Source organism: Oryctolagus cuniculus, chromosome 1 (genome assembly GCF_964237555.1).
Source record: "Oryctolagus cuniculus chromosome 1, mOryCun1.1, whole genome shotgun sequence".
Taxonomy (NCBI): domain Eukaryota; kingdom Metazoa; phylum Chordata; class Mammalia; order Lagomorpha; family Leporidae; genus Oryctolagus; species Oryctolagus cuniculus.
In genome coordinates, this window is record NC_091432.1 from 158,770,178 (window position 1) to 158,790,990 (window position 20,813).

General features: G+C 38.4%; 1 long non-coding RNA gene across 6 annotated transcripts in view; it reads left to right on the plus strand.

Moving 5' to 3' along the window:
* Positions 1 to 20,813, plus strand: part of LOC103348247 (uncharacterized) — a 109,350-nt gene that overhangs the window by 56,346 nt on the left and 32,191 nt on the right. For 3 of the 6 annotated variants that reach the window (XR_011379539.1, XR_011379535.1, XR_011379540.1), the window contains one exon: positions 2,967 to 3,870. This is a non-coding gene — a long non-coding RNA (uncharacterized lncRNA). Of the gene's footprint in view, positions 1 to 2,966; positions 3,871 to 20,813 lie in introns of those variants that run through there. The other 3 variants (XR_011379537.1, XR_011379538.1, XR_011379536.1) reach the window with 1 other exon arrangement.

A 20,813-nucleotide genomic window follows, 5' to 3' on the forward strand; every position in this document is an offset into this window, starting at 1 on the left:
TTACCTGTGGTTGGGAATGGTGGGGTCGGGGCAAAGGAAAGACACAGAAAGGAAGGAAAAAATACTGAACTAAATAGAAGGTGTATATTCCTTAAATAAAAAAGGAAAGCAGTTACCCAGCCACCAAATCACTCCCATACATGTAAGTTAAGGGGAAGGAGATAAATTTAGTTTAAAAAGTTCATGGAAATGTGTAACTTTTAAGTTTGTGTGTTTCTTTGTATCGGTACCAAGATAAACTTGTTTTTAAATTTCATCTTTCTTCCTTGAATTTTTTGAAGTACCCTTGCAAACTGACCTGTATGAGTAGTTTATGATATTCTGTCAAGTTTCAGTTTACAGAATTCCTTGTGTAGTATGATTACCCTTCTCTAAAATAATCCCCTATTTTTTATGTTTCTACCTACATGTGTATAAATCTATGCATAAATACGTGGGAGTTTGGAAAAGTCCACGCTTGATTTAATGTAGCATACTTCAGGCAGTGAGAATAGAGTGAAGGCAGAATGATTTCTTTTTACTGTTAGTCTTCTTATGACTTGTTTTATACTTTATATTATTACATCAAGTATATTTAAATGATATTAGCATCCATAGGTAGAACTTTTAGATTCTACAAATATGTCGACTCATCAAATAATACACCAACCTTGGCCTGTGACCAACATTACCTAAACCAAATTTTGATCTGTTCTCAAAGTGAAATTTACTCTTTTTATCCTAAGTGATTGCTAAGATATTACCAACCTGTGTGTATTCTCATCTACTTCTCGCTAGTGGCCTGAGAAATTTTTGTTAACCCATATTTACATAAATGGAAGAGGAAATCAGAGAGTTTTAGTGACTTGCCAGAGATCCCAGAGATAAATCCAGATCTCAAGTCCAAAATGTTTTTCTTCCTATAGTATCTCAAGCACTGTTAAGCAAATGCTTTCTATTTTCTGAAAACCCAGAGCTTGTCTGTGGATGAGCATGGATGGGCATAAAGCTGCACCTCCCACACAATGAACTTTTCCACTTTAGCTGCCAAAGTGCTGTTGAGTTTTTCCCATCTCTGGTGCTCTCTCCTCTTCTATTTCATTGGCTAAATCCTACCCGTTTGTGAAAGCCTTTGGGTACCTCCACTGCATAGCATCAAAATAAAACTTGGTACTGTGACTTGCCTTGTATTTTCAGCAAAAGAATAGTCCTTAAGCGACATCATGGCCAAGATTTTCTTGGCCCATGTACTAAAGCAACAAGAAAAACAGAGCTAATAAAAATACTCCATAGCCTCATGCTACTGCATTGGAAGAAACAGAAAAAGAATAGAAATATAAGGTAAAGCCATTGAATAGAAATCGTTGATGCAAGTAGTCTTTTAACACTGGCTGTTAGAAAAGGGTAGGACCTTTAAATATACATATCTGTGCTTTAATTTGTTAAATTATACTTATGGTAGATGGAATTCCCTCTGCCTCACAGAAAATGTGACCTAAGAAATATGAGTTGTTTTAAGCCATTACATTTGTAATAATTTGTTATTCAGTAATAGGAAATAATGTAGAACTTAACCATTACAAGGCTTGAAATCATGGAAAGAACAGGGCTCTGGAATGAAGGAGGCTTGAATTCATTCTCCTTATCTCAGTGAACTTGCTCTTGGACATTAAGCAAGTCATACAATCATTGGAGACTTCAGTGACCTGATACATAAAACAAAGGCCTTTTCAAGGTCTTTTTAGAGTCTTGCTGCATACACTACCTGCCTAATATTGCCATTAAATGATACAGAATTTTAACTGTACCAAATATATGGTGTATTATTATATTTTATTTATTTCTTTTTTTATTTAACAAAGAAACAGAGAGAGCTCTAATCTGCTGATTCACTCCCCAAATACCCGCAATGGGCCAAAGCCAGGAGCTGGGAACAAAATCCAGGTCTCTCACGTGGGTGAGAACAAACTACTGGAGCCCTCACGTGCTGCATCGTGGGGTCTGCATTGGCAAGAAGCTGGAATCGGGAGCAGAGCTGGAAATTGAACCCAAACACTGTGATTTGAGATGCCGGTGTCTTAACTGGTGTGTGACTGCTAGGCCAAATGCCTGCCCCATCAAGTGGTTTGATCTAGCCTATCCATTGCATTTCTTTATTTTTGTCATTGTTTTACCTATCTTAAAAAATTCATTAAGATCATCCTCAGATTTTGATTTAAGGAGGAGGGCAGAAATCTAAGGGCCAGTACAGAACACTGCATCAGAAATATTGTGTATTGGTGAGCATCATCTGCTAGAAATGTTGTAAAACTGAGAAGCCAGACACAAGTAAGATCAATTACAGAGGAAATGGGGATTTTCCTTTTTTGGAAACTTTTAGATCTGTGAACAGTGAGTTAGGTGAGATTCCTGCCCTGAGTTTTGAAACATTGCACAGTGTCCAAAGGTACAGTGAGCTCTTGCCATCTGTGCACACTCCCAAGGTGAGGTTTTTACGTCAGAAGGCAGCTCCTCCTCCTCACCGTCAGTGTGATGGTGGTTCAGCTGAGCCACCTTAGGCATGCACACTTAGCTTGCATAAAGACGTAAAAAGGACGACCACCTGTTTTATTGTATTTTGTCACCATCGTGAAGTATCCTATTTCATGTTTAATGTTAAGTAAGAAGTCTTGGTGAGGCAAAACCCCATGGTGCACAGGGTAAATGGTATATTCCCTCCTGATCCACAAGGCGCTGTAAACAAAGGAGACTTTGGCTATAAATAGCACCCGGGTCAGGAAATGTTTCATGCAAGTATTAATAATCAATGCACTACACAGACAGCGTCAAGTGAGGGTTAGTGAAATTACCATCCAGTTAGGAAAACCAGTGAGATCCCCAGGCCATGAAGAAATGCCTTCCTTTGCTAAAGGTGGCTGTTGGTGTGAGCAGATGCGGGACTTGTTATTAATTTACTTTTCTCCCTTTGCATTGATTTAACTCCACAGTTGACACAGGGGCACTGGGACGTCTCTAGGAGTCAGCCCTTTGGGCACAGGAGTTAGCCATCATTTGCAAACTCTCCACCGACTGGAAGCAAAGCTGGAAGACAGGGCTGCCAAAGCCAATCATTGCAACCTGTAGCAGGCTCTCCTGCCCCCCGTCTGCCCCTACCCTCGGAGAGGGCTTCCTCCCCTCAGCGCTCCTGACCAGCGTGGCTGGCTGCTGCTATCCTTGCACCTGTCGCACCTCCGGTTTTTGGCAGAATGAAGTGAGGAGACAGCTGGAGTCATCATAGTTCATCTGTTTGAAGGTTGCCCAAATGAAAAACAAACAAACAAATCTGGTGAGTTTTGTGTTTCTTTTAAGTGTACAGAAATGCAGCTGCTAAGTTGTGTAGGAGATCAAAGGAGGCTTTTAAATTTTGGACACCAAAGTGTTCTTCCTGGCGTCATCCTTGGTGGATATTTGTTAGCAAACTTTAGAAGGAAGCTGCAGAAGAGGATTAAGTCTATTAAATTCGTCTGAATTGTGAAAAATTCTTTGTAAAGCTCATTAAGGGTCCTTAATGATGATCTCTGTAGAGAATGTGACAGTGAGTCCCAGGCTTGTATTTTGGATGATAGCCATCAAGTGCATAGTTTTAAAACATTTATTTACTAGACACAGTGGTAAGGTAGTAGGATTGATTGTCTATAAATTGTCATTTTCTAGAAAGAAAGATATATTCTGAAGCCTTCAATAATTTCAGTATTGGAATAAAAATGAAGTTTAATCTTAGCTTCAAAAGTTGAAATTCTCTTAAAAACCTTGAGGCATTATATTGATAAAATTACCAACGTATTATTATCAATGTACTAGTGATATTTTAATCAGCTTAGACTCCAAATAATTGAGGCAAGCAAAAATGTGTATTTATTTATTTTTATTAAATGTGTATTTATTTTTAGAAATTTTTAATTTTCTTAACATTCTTATTTTTAAAAGATGTAAAGTTATTTGCTATTATGGAAAAACAAATTACACTATTTGAATATGAACATTTTCTGAACATAAAAATCAAGTATTTTATGTTTTAAAGTTATAGCTTCAATTTTGGCCAGAATTGATTATAAGCTGATTTGTAGTTTGCACTTTAAAGTCATTTTTCTTCCATTTTAACAAGCTCTAAATGGCTTCTTAATCCATTTCTCTCCTCTACTTAGCAGAAAAAAATTTTTAAAATGCTACAGACAAAAAATAATACATGGTATTTGATGGCGTTCATAATATTGGTATGTCTGTTAAAATACGTGTTATCTTTTTTTTCTGTTTGCTTTCCAAACTTCACTGTTTTCAACTAACTAGATATATTATGTTTTCTGCCAAAAATAATATATCTAGAAAATTAATCTTTACTCAGGATTGTTTTAATCCACAAGTTTAATGGAAGATTATTTAGTAATTATTTGTTCAAGTTTGATTCTTATTTTGACAAGGGGTTTACAAAGAGGAAAGAGAAAGTGAGTATGGAAAATGTTCTTGAATTAAAAATGTATAAAGGTTAAACATCAAACACTTGTGACTGTCACCAGGAGAATTCTAAATCACAGCTGAGTATGGGTACTAAGCCTTCCTCCCAGAAATTCTAAACTCCTTGGTGCATTTTATTTTTTCATTTGTTGATCTGATTTTAATTTTCTTAGCTTTTGAATGTTAGCTCCATAAAAGGTAGGTGTGAGAACAGGATGCCTCAAAGGTAGGTTTTCATTATGGATTTGTACCAGGCAGTTTACCAGAAGAACCCAAATGAGGCACTGGTGAGGATACATGGCCTGTCTCAAGGGGGTCTAGTGGAATTACTGAGCCACAGCAATGGTTGGCTCTCAGACAGAAGGCAGGTAAAGCCTTGTGTACAATGGAACTGCAAGAGAAAGTCTGGTTTTAAATCACGTGTGTAGAATTTCTGAAAATGATACTTTAAAAATGATTTATAGTCATCAAAAATCTATTTTTACCTCCAAAATGTGAAGATTAATTCACAAACAGATTAATTCACAAACATTTGAATTCATTGATTGGAAGATAGTTTGTTGAAAAGGAACTGTGTCTGTCTTCTGCCTTCTGTGTAAAATAACCCCAGTTCTTTATTTTGGCATAACTTTGTTTTCATTTTTGAATTTGTATTTCTGAAAAAGCCCATAATATTTGTAAATTAATTTTATTAAACATTTGATTGAGTTTTGTGTCTCATATGATACATGGGAATTAAAAACTATTAAGGCTGTTGCTTTCAAATTTAAAGGAAAAAATACATGTAACTTTTGAAAGAAGATTTAAACATGAAACATGTTCGTTGTAGATAAATTAGAAGATACAGAAAAGTACAAAAATGGGCATAACAGAGATTCAGTCTCAACAGGTAGAGACAACCATTAGAAGTACTAATGTATTATTAGTATGAAATTCATATCATGCTGTGTACAAACTATATTGTGCTTTTTTTGCAGAAAACATTAACTATTTTCAAGCACTCTTGGCTACTTTTAATAATCATGTAATATTTTATGAAATATTCCTTTGTTGGTTTTTAAAAGTTCATTTTATATTAAGTGGATTTAGCAAGATTGACTTGGTACAATGTGTTTTAGACATTGAAAACACTGCCATTTCTGTGATTCTCCAAGTCTACATTTTTCCGTTTCCCCAGAATGGAATTATGGAAATATAAAGGAGGTTCTTCAAGTGATTTCTATACCTTCATTTTATTTATAACAATACACACTGCAAAAGTCTTTTACTATGGCTAACATTGACTGAGTCCTACAAAGATTCATTTTAAAAAAGACTTAATAGGCCCATAATGCATCCAGGGAACACCTTGTGAAGATTCTCCTCTGGAATTGGAACACTTTTCTCCCTGAAGAGTCATGTTACACTTGTATTTTTGCAAGCAAATAAAATATTTGGCTTTATTAAAATGTTCAAAATGATTTGGCCACTACAGTCTCCAATGGAACAACATTTGTGTCAGCTGAGAGCTATGGTTTCAGGTGGGCTCTGCAATTAGTAGGGAGTGATGGATTTTTAAAAACTAATTGTCAGCTGCTATGTTAAAGTAGCATCTGGCAAGTTGTCCCCAACTCAGCAGTTTCCAACTTTGCACTAAGATTCTCAGGAAGAGATTTTAAAGGTGAGTTTATCAGGTTTCCAAAGTCCAGTACTAACAGTGAACCTATGGCCAGTATCTAGGAAAAGTATCACTGGACTGGAACATATCAGTGACTTAAGGTTGAATGTGACCAGAAAATAGGAAGAAATATACTTTACACTTTTCTCGTGTTGAAATCATAATTTACAAGCTCACATTCTCTCAAAAAAGGACTAAATTTCCACTCCTTACCTAGCGTTGCTTTGGGTGAAGCCAAAATACTATCTGTCCATGCTTCTCCCAGAGTTTAGTATTTCATGGAGAAAGAGGACAGAGGATTAGCAATGGTGATGGTGCCCCACACTCCTCAGTAGAGCTCTGCAGGTAGCACAGTGGGGCAGTGCACATGGGGGTCAGGGAGTTGAGGGATTTCATCTCCTTAACCAGGGCTTTCTGGGTAGGGGATGCTGTACTTGTGCTCTGTACAAGTGCTCAAGAAGGAAGAGTGGCTTTTTAAAATTGTGTGTGTGTGTGTGCGTGTGTGTATCTATGCTTCACATACAGCCTCTGCACAGAATGTGGGAAACCCAGAGAGTGTAGGTGAGAGTAATATTCACCCAGGCTAGCAGAACCATGGGGTCAATACTGGTACACTCTGTAAACCAGCCCAAACCTGGGCAAAGAGGTCAACCTCCCGGCTTCATATCTGAGTAGAGGATATGACCAGCATCCAACTGGACCAAGAGTGAGGCCCTGGCATATTCTCTGTCCTTGTTGGCTCTTAGCAAACATGGTTGAACTCTTTTTTACTGGGACCCAATGCAACTCTGTCAAATTATAGATAGATGGTACAATTTAACAATAATAGATGGAAGGTAATCTGACAATCCTCTGGATGTTGAGATTATGAGATTATAAATGATTTTAATTTACTCTTTTTATTTCTAAAGTAATCCAAGCATAATATTTTAGTAATCAGAAAAATAAGGATTATCCTTAACTAGGAATAGAAAAACAACTAATATCAGTTTTAGATTTATCTGGGCACTAACCATGTCACTGGAACATTTCTTGCCTCTCTTTTTCATAGTTTGCATCTCTTGGTGTCTACTAAGAGACCCCAATGGTTCTATTTTACTTTGGAGTTCAGATGCTGTGAAGGTCAACTTCTGATTTGTCACACTCGTGGGTCAGGTGCAATGGTGAAGAAGGCAGGATTGCTTGGTCATTCAGATTTCTCCCTTCCTGGAGTAGCAACGCGAGAAGCCACACCTGAAATAACTCTCTGAACTCCACAATCTCCCCTCTTGCTCCGGTTGGAGGGTGTCAGAGTGTGCTGGGCAGCCAAGGTTATGGGGTCTGATGGGTCAGATCCGATTCATGTCTCTAATTGTGTTTTCAAGATGTAACACACCCAGGGAGATTTGTTCCAGATGGATGCAGTGCAAAATGAAAAATAAAATAAAACCCCCTCCAAGCACAATATTGTTCTAAATATTTCTTTGAGGTATCAGCAGGTTTTAAATCACTGGAAGACAGGCTGAAGGCATTCTCTACATCATGGTGCTCTCCCAGTTATTTGAAATTAATTTTAGTTTTAAAGGCTTTTCTAGGTAGCTCTTCTCTGCCTGTTATTGGCAACTTAGTATGTTAAAAATTTTCCAAAATAAAGGTACATGACAAGTCCTGATGTAACTAAGTCTGAAGTATGACACATCTAGTATTTTCTCTTAATGCATTAACATTTCTCTCTCTGTGTGTGTGTGCATGTGTATGCTTTAAAAGGTCAGAGGCAAAACAAAAGCTTTCCTTAGAAAATATTGAGTGTGAAATGTACATGTAATAGGTCAAACAATTTATTGAAATTAGGAAAGCAAATATTGTTGCTTGCATAAATATACAAGCTGTTAGGATATTTCAAAAAATTAAGTCAGGAAATTATGTGGTAATTTCTCAAAGTTATTAGATACCTTGTTTGATACATGTAGAACTAGTATTTAAAATGGTCATTAGAATATGTGAGCAAAAAACTATTTTGAGGGAGGATATTTTTGAAAGTAAAAACTTGGATTTATGTCAGTAAAAATAGTCATGCATTGGCTTACTAAACTGACCAGTTTGAGCTGGGTACTCTTGGTTTAATAACTAGCTAATAAAATTTACAACTAATGGAATATCTTTCCCTATTAAAATACTGCTTCATAGCTTCATACCAATTGGTTTTGTTGTTGGTGTTGGGAAGTCTAAAGCTTTATCCTTAGTACATTATAATTGGTGAAAACATTAAAAATCTAGGATTTTCCTTCTCTGATTTTGCATTAATTTGCATTTTCTCTCTGATTTAAGTAGCCCCTTAGAAAAATTTAGAAATCCTTACGTTCACTCTTAAATTTTAGAAGAAAAAAGAAATCCATCATAATCAAGAGTGTTATGTGTTTGATGAATAAAATCTCATTTGGGAAATCAATTTTGAGTTAAAGAAAATTAATTGTGTTAAGTATGGACTAGGAGATGTGGTCATTGCTCTGGGCCAGCTCAAGGGAAACATTGGCACACTTCTACAAGATGAGCATGTAAGAGAGTTATTAACTGATATGTTCAAATGCTGCACATTAATAAGCCTTAGGCAGTTTGCAAGAGCCCGCTGCATTGTTAGGTGACCAGTGAAGTGGTTTGCATGAAATTCTTCCTGCTGGGGATTCCATAATCTCTAAAACAAAAGAAATAATATAAGATTGTTTCCAGTGTTTAGGCTATGTCTACTAACATTGAACCTTTGTTCCCAATTTAGATTCTGATGTAAAGCTAAAATCCCAGAAATTTAGCAAATAGCTTGGGCTTTTTTTTTTTTTTTTTTTTTTTTTTTTTTTTTTTTTAGCTAACCACCTTAACTCTAAGCCGTGGGAGCAGTTGGCTGAATTGTTTCAAGCCATGTACAGTGGAAGAACAATTTGTTGACAGCAGCCTAGAGTGGGTCTGGAGAGCTAGGGATCTTTGCATCAGGAGCACTTTGACACATTTGTTTGCTTTCCATCCTCACCCCTTCTTACCGACACAAGCTTTGGGTGGGCTGTTTCTTTACCTTGAAGTCCTGAAGCACCTCTTTGAGAGCAAAATTTGCAGATATGTAGCTATCTAAAGACCAGATATTTGATGTATCACCTTCCAATAAGATAGGAACTGTTTCAAATTGCTTCAATATGAATACTGTTTTAAATAATAACTAGTATGGTTTTAATACAGGAGAATAAAACACAAGTCAGGGATATCTTTTCCTTTTCAATAAGTCTCCAAAGGACTAGAGAAAACTTTCCAGCCTACATAGTTGAAAGGATTTGAATTTTGCAGAACCCCACATTATGTACAGATTTGAGTTGGAAAATGGCTCTTTACTCATTCTCTGTGTTGTTGGTCGATCGATTCTGTTTCTGTGAGCCTCCACGGACACAGTGCCATGTGTCAAGATTCACCAACAAAATCTTTCTCTATAAGCCTTAGGAGACCTTGCCAGTTCTAAATGGACTGTTTGGCAAAAGTGGAAATCAACATTGTTGCAGAGAGAGCTAACAATTCACAGGCTAACTGTCTTCTGAGTGCCATTTGATCTGGTGACATTTGGAGATGGAATCCCTGTGGGATTTTTAATTTACAATGAAAGCTGTTTGATGGGTATAGTGTAATGTGCCAAGCTGTGGCTACTGTGTTCTACATGCCAACCTTGTGTTTTTCAACATTTGTCGTCATGATCTTCCTGTTTATAGACTTGATACCTAATAGGACAGTTCAGAATGAACATGGGATTAGAATGCTCATTTTTGGTGGGTGGGGATGGGCTGGGGGACAGGGGGTGAAGAGGCCATTTGGACTCATTTTAGTTTATGATTTAAGGTAGTGCTCCTCCTGCAAAAATTTTATTTTGCGTCCTGTCCTATCAGTGTTTATCAAACTGAGAGCAAAATCATAATTGCTGGAGGCAGGACTGTGGGATCTACCTTTTCAGTGACAAACCTAGGTAAACTTTGAGAGCCATTGTTTTAGGTGTTTCCAGAGTCGTCATGGCCTGCTTCAGATGCTATGAAAGGAGGTGTAATATATTTCTCTCCTGTACCTCATCATCCTCTCCCCTCTGCAACACACACACTGGAGTTTTTTGCTTGGCATTTTGACAAGTTTTCATGTAGAAGAAATTAACCTGGATGGCTGAAATTGGATAGTGTAGGAATTTAGTGTATTCAGTGCCACCACAGGTTCATGCAGCACTGACACATAGCATAATTTGTCTAATACTCCAAGTGATTAATGGAGGAATGAGAGCTATAGAGGAAAACAATTTTCAGGATGCTTCCTGTGTTTTAAGTATACGCGGTCAGTTCCTTAGTATTGTTGTCTGTCATTATCATTACTATCATCATTAGCAATGTCAATTTAAAACATCGTGCTTTTAAAGTTTAGCTAGAAGTGTATTTCTATATGGTGGGAAAGACCTTGATGGAAAACTGATAGCCTATAACAGAGGACTATTCACATGTAAAGGAGCCAATGCTGAAATGCAACAATATTAAATTTAGTCATTTGTGCCTGGATTGATGTTTTTTAAATGAAATTATTGGTGATTTACCGCTTGGCCTAAGAGAACAAGCAAAAAAGATGGTCAAATACACATGCACCCAAAAAGTAGCATAATGTGTATATCTTGATATTCTACTGGAAGCATTAAAATGAGATAAATAATTGCTAGAAGGAAAACTAAAGATCTTATGCTTTGGGACTTTCAATACATATTTATTAATAAAATCAACACTATGGCCTAAGGCATATGGGTTTAGTTCATCAAATATTTCATGGAAAATTATGTTTGTTTTGGTGCAAAATATTTTGAAATTGTATGTAGAAAAATGAGTGGTCTTTGGGAATAGTGTTTGATAGGGTTCCAGGGAACAGATCAAGAAAATTTTTATGGTCATAAGATTTCGGACATACAATATTTACAATCACAGTAACTCCTTAATTTCAGGACTGTATGAGAAAAGCCATTTTAGAAACATTCATTGCATGTTACCAGAGAAGGAAGGTTGAGTCTCAACTTCGCCTGACGACTTCTGGAAGATGTCTTAGAACAGATGACTCTTAGGCTAGCTATCTATGATATGTAAAAGAAATGTTACCATAGCGTCATTGTTCCTAATACTTACCATTATTCATGTGGGAGGTCTGGTTTAGATGAGTTTTCATGGGGTTGACTTTAACTTTAGCCCGTGGTTCTGGACATCTTGGACTTCTGAATGTGTTTCTGACTATAAATACTATGGAAATGAAATCCTTCTGGGGCTTTGGTCAAATGCCTCTACCAATGCTCTTCAGCATGCTCTATTTAAGCTTAGAGACTAGTGAGCAAGCAGCTCTGGAAACGGTGTGAAATGTAGAGTTGAAACATTTGTGAGTGGGAAAGGCCATCACAGAAGTATTTAAATGATAGATTGAGATTTGGAAAACACAGTAGGCTAGACAAAGCATGTGGCTGCTGTTGTAATACCGTGTGTCTTTTTATTGAGGAAAGCTGGTGGTGTTGGGGTGGCTGGTTTATTGGGTTCCTTTTATTATTTCTCTCATTGTCTTCTCTTCATTTGTTCTATCTAGATAAATAGAGTTCACAAATACAGGAAAGGTAAATAGTATCTTACATTTTAAGTGGCTAGGCTAGATGAAGTATTTAGACTCAACTGAAGTGAAAATAGAATATGAAGTACTGTGCTGCCAACATGCTGTTAAACCACAATGTAGATTTAAGGCAAGCCTCCTGGAAGAGTGTTTCTCCATCATCAGTAAAGGTTTGAAGGGTGCAGCTAAAGAAAATCTTAGGCCGGCGCCGCGGCTCACTAGGCTAATCCTCCGCCTAGCGGCGCCGGCACACCAGGTTCTAGTCCCGGTCGGGGCGCCGGATTCTGTCCCGGTTGCCCCTCTTCCAGGCCAGCCCTCTGCTGTGGCCAGGGAGTGCAGTGGAGGATGGCCCAGGTGCTTGGGCCCTGCACCCCATGGGAGACCAGGAAAAGCACCTGGCTCCTGGCTCCTGCCATCGGATCAGCGCGGTGCGCCGGCCGCAGCGCGCCGGCCGCGGCGGCCATTGGAGGGTGAACCAACGGCAAAAGGAAGACCTTTCTCTCTGTCTCTCTCTCTCACTGTCCACTCTGCCTGTCAAAAAAATAAAAAATAAAAAAAAAAAAAAAGAAAATCTTAGATATTCAAGGGAAACATACTTCTTTAAAAAATTTCCTAACACAAACTTTCAAAATGATCCTCACTTAATGAATAATTTCATTTTGCCATATTGTCTGCTTTATCAAGCAGAGAACTCTATACTTTTATAAAGCAGATCCTATTAGAGTCACCAACTAGCATGACGCAGCACTAGTTGTAATTTGTGAGGCTGAGGCAGCCTTACTACATAATGTTATTTTAAAATTGCAAGTTTGATTTCAGCTGAAGTTGGGATAAGAACTTAAAAAAAAACCAAGCAAACAAAAAATACTAAAAATATCATGGAGAGGTGATAGGAAATATCATGATGATACTTTTCCTTAAAAGATAGTCCATGAGGCTTATGGTTAAAAAGCCCTTAAGAACCTCTGGAAATCAGGAGCTAGAAAATAACAATTTCACTGGCAAAATCTCTTTCTTGTTCAATGCAGAGTACCAAGGAAAAAAAATCAAATATCTCTCTTTCAATTTAAGTAAGTAGAACACAATCAAAGCAGTGCATGTGACATTTATCAAGCTTCAGAAGGAAAAAAAAAGAGATTGCTGGTCCCCTGTCAGTCACAGGGACAGCGATTTCTATATTTATCATTGATATGCATCACATAGAACCACAAGAAGGCTGACATCTAGGCGAAAACAGTCTAATGTTTTAGCAAGAAGTGAGTCATTCTGTGGTTGTTCTCTATACTTCTTGGCCTGGTTTTTGTGGCTGCTGCTACCTTCAATGTGCTTAACCTATGTAAATTATTTTCAGCATTAAGGATGAAATTTCTAATCAGTTAAACATATTATCAGACTCTAAGATAAATGACTGCATTGGCATTATGTCTGTATAAATGGAGTTTCTTATAATTGACTTCAAAATAGTAAGAGAAAAAGATACCATTTTAACTATGGTTCTGTGCATACATCCTCAAAGTCCTTGATTTTAGCAATCAAGCCATAAAATAACCATCGTATTGTCTTTCTAATTCACCTCCATATGAAAATTCCTTATGGAAGAACTGATAACCGTTGGTGAACTGAATGAGCTATTGAGGCATCTTGTAGAAAAATCTCTTTTGAGGGCTGAGTGACAAACTGCCCCTTGATCTTTTGATATGTTATTAACGATGATTTAAGCATAATAAGGTAGATGCACATGACGTTGGATTCCTCTGGTTTGTGTTTCACATATAGAGGATCCTTACTACCATTGTCACAATTTAATCTCACTGAAAAAGGACACCATAGCAGGTACTGCCTGGAGATACTGCAGTCATTTCCAAACTTGTTCAGGTAACTGAGAACCTGAGAACCAGGAAATTCTTTGTGGCACAGCACAGTAACAATTAAATAAACTAGAGGTATTAATTAGACACTTGGAACTCAAGCATACATTGTCTCCTACTAGATCTTCTGATAATCAAGTGGTAGGAACAATCAAAGGTTGAAGAAAATTAATTTGTAGGAGATTGACTTCATGTATATTTTACTCACTAGCCTACTGTTTCCTTTTGAAAATTGAGGAAAATTATTTTGGTTTAAAACTATCACATCTACTTTTGCGATTGCCAGTGTTTTGCCAGAGTTTCAAAAACGCTGCACCAAGATACTTTGTGCCTTGATCCTGGGCATGTTAGAACCACATGAATATTTTTTTCAGAATCCCTGGGACCCATGCCAGATGGATCTATTGCAAATTCTTGGGTATTTTGCTCTGGCATTTGCAATTAAAAAAAAAACTTTCCAAGTGGCTCCAAATATGCAGCCAAGACTGAGAATATTATGCTGGGTAAGGCCAGGGATATACATTGAAGGAGATCCAAGGGGACTTGTCTGTGATAGGCAGGTCTGCCGGTACTGTTACTCTCTGAGTGTGCTCTGGTGGATTTAAACAGCAACTTCAGGCAAGAAGGTGCTCCAACTCCCAAGATTTATATAGTCAGCCTTTGTATCACATAAGCCAGTCCCACAAAGATGTGTCCCTTCTGCCATTTACTGGCTTATCATACAAATTAATTCCTTGAATGCCTGGTAAAAGCTTACTTCCCTCTGAGTTGGTAGTATTTTAGCCTAGTGTACTGGGCGTAGACAGTGAAGTCAGGCAAAGTTTGTTAAAATTCTGATTCGACCACAGCGATGTCAATACTTGACTTTCCCAACTTTTATTTCCTTATCTATACACTTGGAGTTAAGAAATAAGTTAAATCAGTCATCTTATGTAAACTCTAATTAATGGCTTGTATTTTTACTATTTATAACTTTGATCCACACTCCCCTTTGATACATGAAGTACCAGTATACCAGGGCTATTTTAAAATATTTGTGGAAAACAGAATTAAAAGGTAAGTTTATTTTGGTGCAAAAAATTTTGAAATCTCTGCATACAAAGGGACTTCAAAAAGTTCACAAAAATGCATATTACAAAGAAACTGCACAAATTAAAAAAATTGTACCAAAATAAACTTCTAATCCCATCATTCCATGAACTTTAAAAACTATGATTGTATCATTGTATCACAAGTGTGTTTGCCTCAGGATTTTGTGGTCTGGGTGTACAACTAGATTTCATGTACTTTTGTCAAAGACTTGGTATTCTATTCCTTGGTTACTCCTAGTCATCCTTCCAATGGCCCCAGTCCCAATCTTAGCTATAGTCTAGTCTTTATACTGTTGTCTGTGTAGTAGTTCTATTCTAAATGTTTACGACACTGTCCTTTCCTGATCTTGCAGTGCTATAGACTTCCCAATGTTAATATTGAAAAAAGCCACATGGATTTAAGTCTTCAGCAGTTCTGTTAAGAAATTAGGTAGAATTTTAAACATTTTGAAATATTTTTTAGATGCCGAGTACACTCACCATTTTAAATCAATGTGAAGACACAATGGTATTTTGATGTACAACCATTTTCATTAATAATCAGAGTCTGTATAATTGTTTAAATGCATACACAAAATCAGAAAATGTGCCAAGAATTGTCGGCAGACAATTTTCATGTATTACTTCTTCCTAATGTAAAATGAGTTACTGTGTCCTTTTTCTTTGCACTCAAATATAGCTTTGATTGTAACTAGGGACTGCCACTTGTGGTCCTGCAAGATTTCACACTGCAGTGCTAAGAGCAGATGGAAGAGGTGCTATAATATTACAATATAATCTTACAAATAGGTGTGAAGAATCAGCCTCCTAAAATTTCACAGGCTTCTGCTTCGAATGACTGCACCTATTTGGTTGCTGAAATTTTATAAGGTAATGAACGTTCCCCCTTTGAAGGCTCTCTGCATTTATTTTAGACTTCCATTCTCTCTCCATAATGCTTTATTTGGGATCCTGCCTATGAAGCTGAGACAGAGAAGAAGGCTGTTCAAAAAGCTGAGAATAGGCAGGGAGAGGGGCCTAAGGATTTTAATCCAGGATGAAGGTGTTTTCTGCATGCTTCAGGCCAAGGATGAGGAGCTAAAATGTATTAGGGAGGAAAGCCAAGGGCACACAATATGTATATATTCAAATTTCAGTTCACTGAGAAAATGAAAATTCCAGACTAAAAGGAACATCCATTGTACGGTAGATATGGCCACAGATACTTTTCTCTAATCGATGGAAACTTTCACTAGGTAACTTAGGTTCTAAATTTCCTTTTAGGGTTGGGCATTTGGCCTAGTGATCAGGTATCATGTATTGGAGTATCTGGGTTTGATACCTGGCTTCTAACTCCTGACCTCAGCTTCCTGCTATTGCAGGCCCTTAGAGATGGTGGTGATAACTCAAGTAGTTTCATTCCTGCCACTAATGTGGGAGACGTGGATTGAGTTCCAGGCTCCTGGCTTCAGCTTGGCCCAGCCATGGCCATTGCTAGTATTTGGGAAGAGAACCAGTGAATGGGTGCTCTATTTACTTGCCTGTTTGTCTAACTATCTTTCTACTTCTCAAGCAGATGAACAAAAGCATTTTTAAAGATTTTTTTTAGTTCATTAGTAAAGCAGGCACATTTCTTGAGATTTTTTTGATCTTTACTTCCTTCTGTTTATATTCTGAAGCTTTAAACTATCAATTTGAAAAAAATAAAAATGAAATTTTAAGCACTATTCACAAAATTAGTTCAAAATAATACTGACTATTGTCTTCAGGTTCTAGAAGTAAGTGGGTTTCATGGTACCCCTTCACTCCATGCAGAAATACCATGTAAGCTTGTACAACATTTTTTTTTTGCCAGAGAATTTGAGTGGGTTTTCAATGTGATAAAATTGGATGGTAACCCCCTATAATTATGCAGTACATACCTGGTGTCTTAATTATGTGACCTAATCTTCTTAAACAATACTTGAATTTCATGAAGTATTGCTACAATAATCATAAATAATATAATATAAGTATCTATTCAATACCAAGCAAGAGCGGAGTGTGCAGGTCCTATGAGGGTTATCAATAACTGAAAAGGCATCCACAATACCCTGTTTTCTTATCCCTAAAAGCATCTTTCACACAATTTCTCTGCCACCAAAGCCCATAAGTAAAGCCAGCATGGTAGGTCAAGTGTATCCCAAGGACTTCTTACAGGGTTTTCAAATCTACATGAGTAGGGCAAGTCCTCTTGGTGGTTTTTACAAATTATTGCATTGCACAATGTCCTGAAATCTATCCTATTTGAATTAGAGCTGTTCTGAAACAGAGTCATATTCCAGATGACAAAGTTATCACTCACTCATTAGCAACTGCTCATTGCTCTTCAAAAGCAGGGAAGCACATTCCTTTCCAATGAAGCCTGAAAGGAGTTGTATGCATGATGAAGAGAACTCTTCAGTGTTCAGTCAGCCTGCCCAGGCTATAGGATGCTGCTCTGCATAGCATTTAATGTAACCTACACAGCACCCTATGAAGTTAGTATAACTGTATTCATGTTGCTGGTGAGGGCAACTGACAGTGAGGCAAATTCCATTTTCCTAGACGCCCAACGTGCAAATGACATAGCAGAAATGCACCTCCAGTTTTCTGGCTTTCCAGTTTAATGTTTTTAACATTACAGCCTTTCCTGCTACAGTATGTGTTTGGGGTGGGCAAGACATATGTGTTCTGACCTGCTGACCATTCTAAGATCCCAGGTAGAATAGATGTTCTGGGGTGAGCTGTAGTTGCTGGCAAAGTGTGTGCTGGTTGTGTTGACTTGTCTGGTGATAAAAGGCCATTCTGAGTCTGAAGTTGGTTTTCATCAGCATCTCATGTGAGCAGCCATTTTACCCAGTAGCAGAAAAGAACAAGAGATGTTGACTTTGCTTTGCACTCCACAGCCTTTGTCTGCAGCAGCCTCCATTCTGGCACGGGTGCTCAGGGATGCCAAGTGTTCTCTCCACATACAGTGGCCTGTGCCCTTGCACAGTGTGCCAGTTATGAGCTTGGGTCTACAGGCAGTTAGATCCGTGTGAATTCTGGCAATGGGCTGTCCTTAGAAGCAATTAGGTGGCTGCATTGGATGAATGGCATAGTGATGTTGAAAGACCATGTCAAAAAGACTTTGGGTTTTGTGTCCTTGTGAGCATGATAACACCAAAGATTTTGAGGGGTTCTCAACCCATTGGTTAGCACTTGCTTAGCGGACATTTGTGTCTTGTCTATCATTTTAGGTCCTGTGTAGAAAAATTTTATAACAAAAGTTTTGGTCAAGCAAACTAATGCTCTAAGGCAACAGTCTTCATGTTGGAGTTCATGCAAACACTGGGAGTTGCATGAAGGCATCCCATACTCTTAACATTTGTATGCATTTCCCCCTAAAATCCATAGACCTGCGGTCTGCTGGTTCCCCTCCCTTTCACCCTCCATGATTTTCTCTCTCTCGGGCCACCAAATTATTTATCAACCAGCTGCAACATGTTTGAGGGTAATGAAGGCACCATTAATAATTATGCCAATGTAACAGGTATGAACCAGGCTGTTTTCAACAAAATTACTTTGTCCGGCCAGCTTATCCTTCTATTTTACAAAAGGAAGGCCAATGGCTGCCCCTTCCTAAGTCTTACTAAGAACAATCATCTCAGGTTGGGTAAATTTCCAGATGCCAAAAAAGAGCAATTGGCCATGCATAGCTCCATAGGGAACAACTAGTAATGGCAAGGCAAATAAGGTTTCAATTAGAAATTGTAAAGACTGCACCTTAGGCAGCCATGCAATGCGTTCACGGTAAGGCTTTTCTGTCTCCCTTTCCTTCTTAAGATTGGAATTCTAAAGTGAGATGATTGTCACAGCAACGTGTGTTAACACATTTATTTTAAAATGGAAAATGAAGCTAGGCTTTTTGGGAAGGAAAATTAATCTGATTTGGGTGATGGGTTTGACAACAAGGATCAGTGTTACAAACAAGGTTATATGACAGATATTTTCCTTAAATCACAAGAGTAAAACTTTCAGCTCTAGGGTTTTGAAAAAAAATGTTCTTAAGCTCATGCAAATTTTACCAAGTGCCATAAATTACACCCATAGCAACTATTAAGCATATTGCAATTTTAAATGTTAATTTAAGCACACATGAGTGTTACATGGTTTTTTACAATTCTCTTTGCAAAAATCTTTTAGGACCATTAGCAGCTTTTGCATTGAAGTAGTCATGATGTTTTCTGTCCTAGCCTCTAATCTCATAGATCTTGTGACAACCATAAGTGTTCCCACATATCCCACATATTTCCAAATGCCAACCATATGGAACTACTGTGGACCAATAACTCCTCAAATAGATGAGTTCCATGCTGGAGGTAGGAAGATCCTGCCACCTTGTCCAGTAGGGCAACTCAAGTGACCTGGCCTGGACACTTGACTTGTGGCAAGATCTGTCAGGATGTGAATATACTTAGTTCTAGAAAACTGCTTAGAGCTATTTTATTCTGAAATATGTATATGTTTTTGTCCCATTTGGCAACTAATTGGTAAATTTCCATTTAAACCGTAGAAGGATTTTGGACCACACTATGGTTGTCAATCTCACTACATAAACACTTTTTCCTTATACTAACAGACAATCATTTTATCTCATTTTATTCTTCAGTGACTTTTTTTTAAAAAGATTTATTTATTTATTTGTGAGGCAGAGTTACAGAGTGAGGGAGAGACAGAGAAAGAGGTCTTGCATCTGCTAGTTCACCCTCTAAGTGGTTGCAACGACCAGAGCTGGGCTGATTTGAATCCAGGAGCCAAGAGCTTCTTTTGGGTCTCCCACATGGGTAAAGGGCTCAAGCACTTGGGCCATCTTCTACTGATTTTCCGAGGCCATTAACAGAGAGCTGGATTGGAAGAGGAGCAGCCAGGACATGAACCTGTGCCCATATCAGATGCTAGCACTGCAGGCAGAGACTTAGCGCAAGCCTCCTTCAGTGACTTTTTTTTTTTTTTTTTTTTGACAGGCAGAGTTAGACAGTGAGAGAGAGAGAGACAGAGAGAAACGTCTTCCTTTTTCCATTGGTTCACCTCCCAAGTGGCCGCTCCGGCCAGCGCGTTGCGGCCGGCGCGCTGCACTGATCCAAAGCCAGGAGCCAGGTGCTTTCTCCTGGTCTCCCATGTGGGTGCAGGGCCCAAGGACTGGACCATCCTCCATTGCCCTCCTGGGCCACAGCAGAGAGCTGGACTGGAAGAGGAGCAACTGGGACAGAATCCGGTGCCCCAACCGGGACTAGAACCCGGGGTGCCGGCGCTGCAGGCGGAAGATTAGCCTAGTGAGTTGTGGCGCTGGCCTTCAGTGACTTTTAACACAGTGATTGATATAGAACCAGAAGGAAAATAATTGAAATTTTCTTTGAAAGGGGTAGAGAGAGAGAGAGAGAGAGAGAGAGATAGATATGGGGTCGGGAGGGAGATGAGGAGAAGAAGAAGAAGGAGGAAAAGGAAAAAAGAAGGATCTTCCATCAGCAGTTTCCCTCCCCCAGTGCTTGAAATAGCGAGGGCCTGGCCAGGGGCTTGTAACCCAATCCATGTCTACCGTGTGGATGGCAGGGACCCAACCACTTGAACCATCACCTGCTGCCTCCTAGGGTAGGCATAAGTAAGAAGCAGGAATTGGGTGCAGAGCCTGGACTTGAACCCTGGTGCTCTGATATGGAATGCAAGTATCTTATGCAGCACCTTAACTGCTGTACCAAATGCCTGCCCCTAAAAATATTTTTTGAGGAAAGTGAATGTAAGTTTTACTGGCCAATGCCCAGGGAGATGGACAATTTTAGAGGAGGGATCTTGAAAGGGGAAAGCAAATCATCTTTACACAGGAAAGAAAATGATGATGGGAATGATGCATTTACCCTTTTTTGTAAAGATTTAACTTAAATTTGATAAAATGAGGCTGAGTTTTCCCAGTTCTGGGAAAGGAAGAAGAGGGGATTAAAAAGAATAGGCTCAAGAGAAGGAGCTAACGCTTTGGAGGAGAGAATAAGAAAGGCCAAATGGCACTGTGGCAAGTGGCAGCTTGCTCACCTGTTAAAAGGAGAATCGTGAGCAGAGGAGTTACAGAGATAT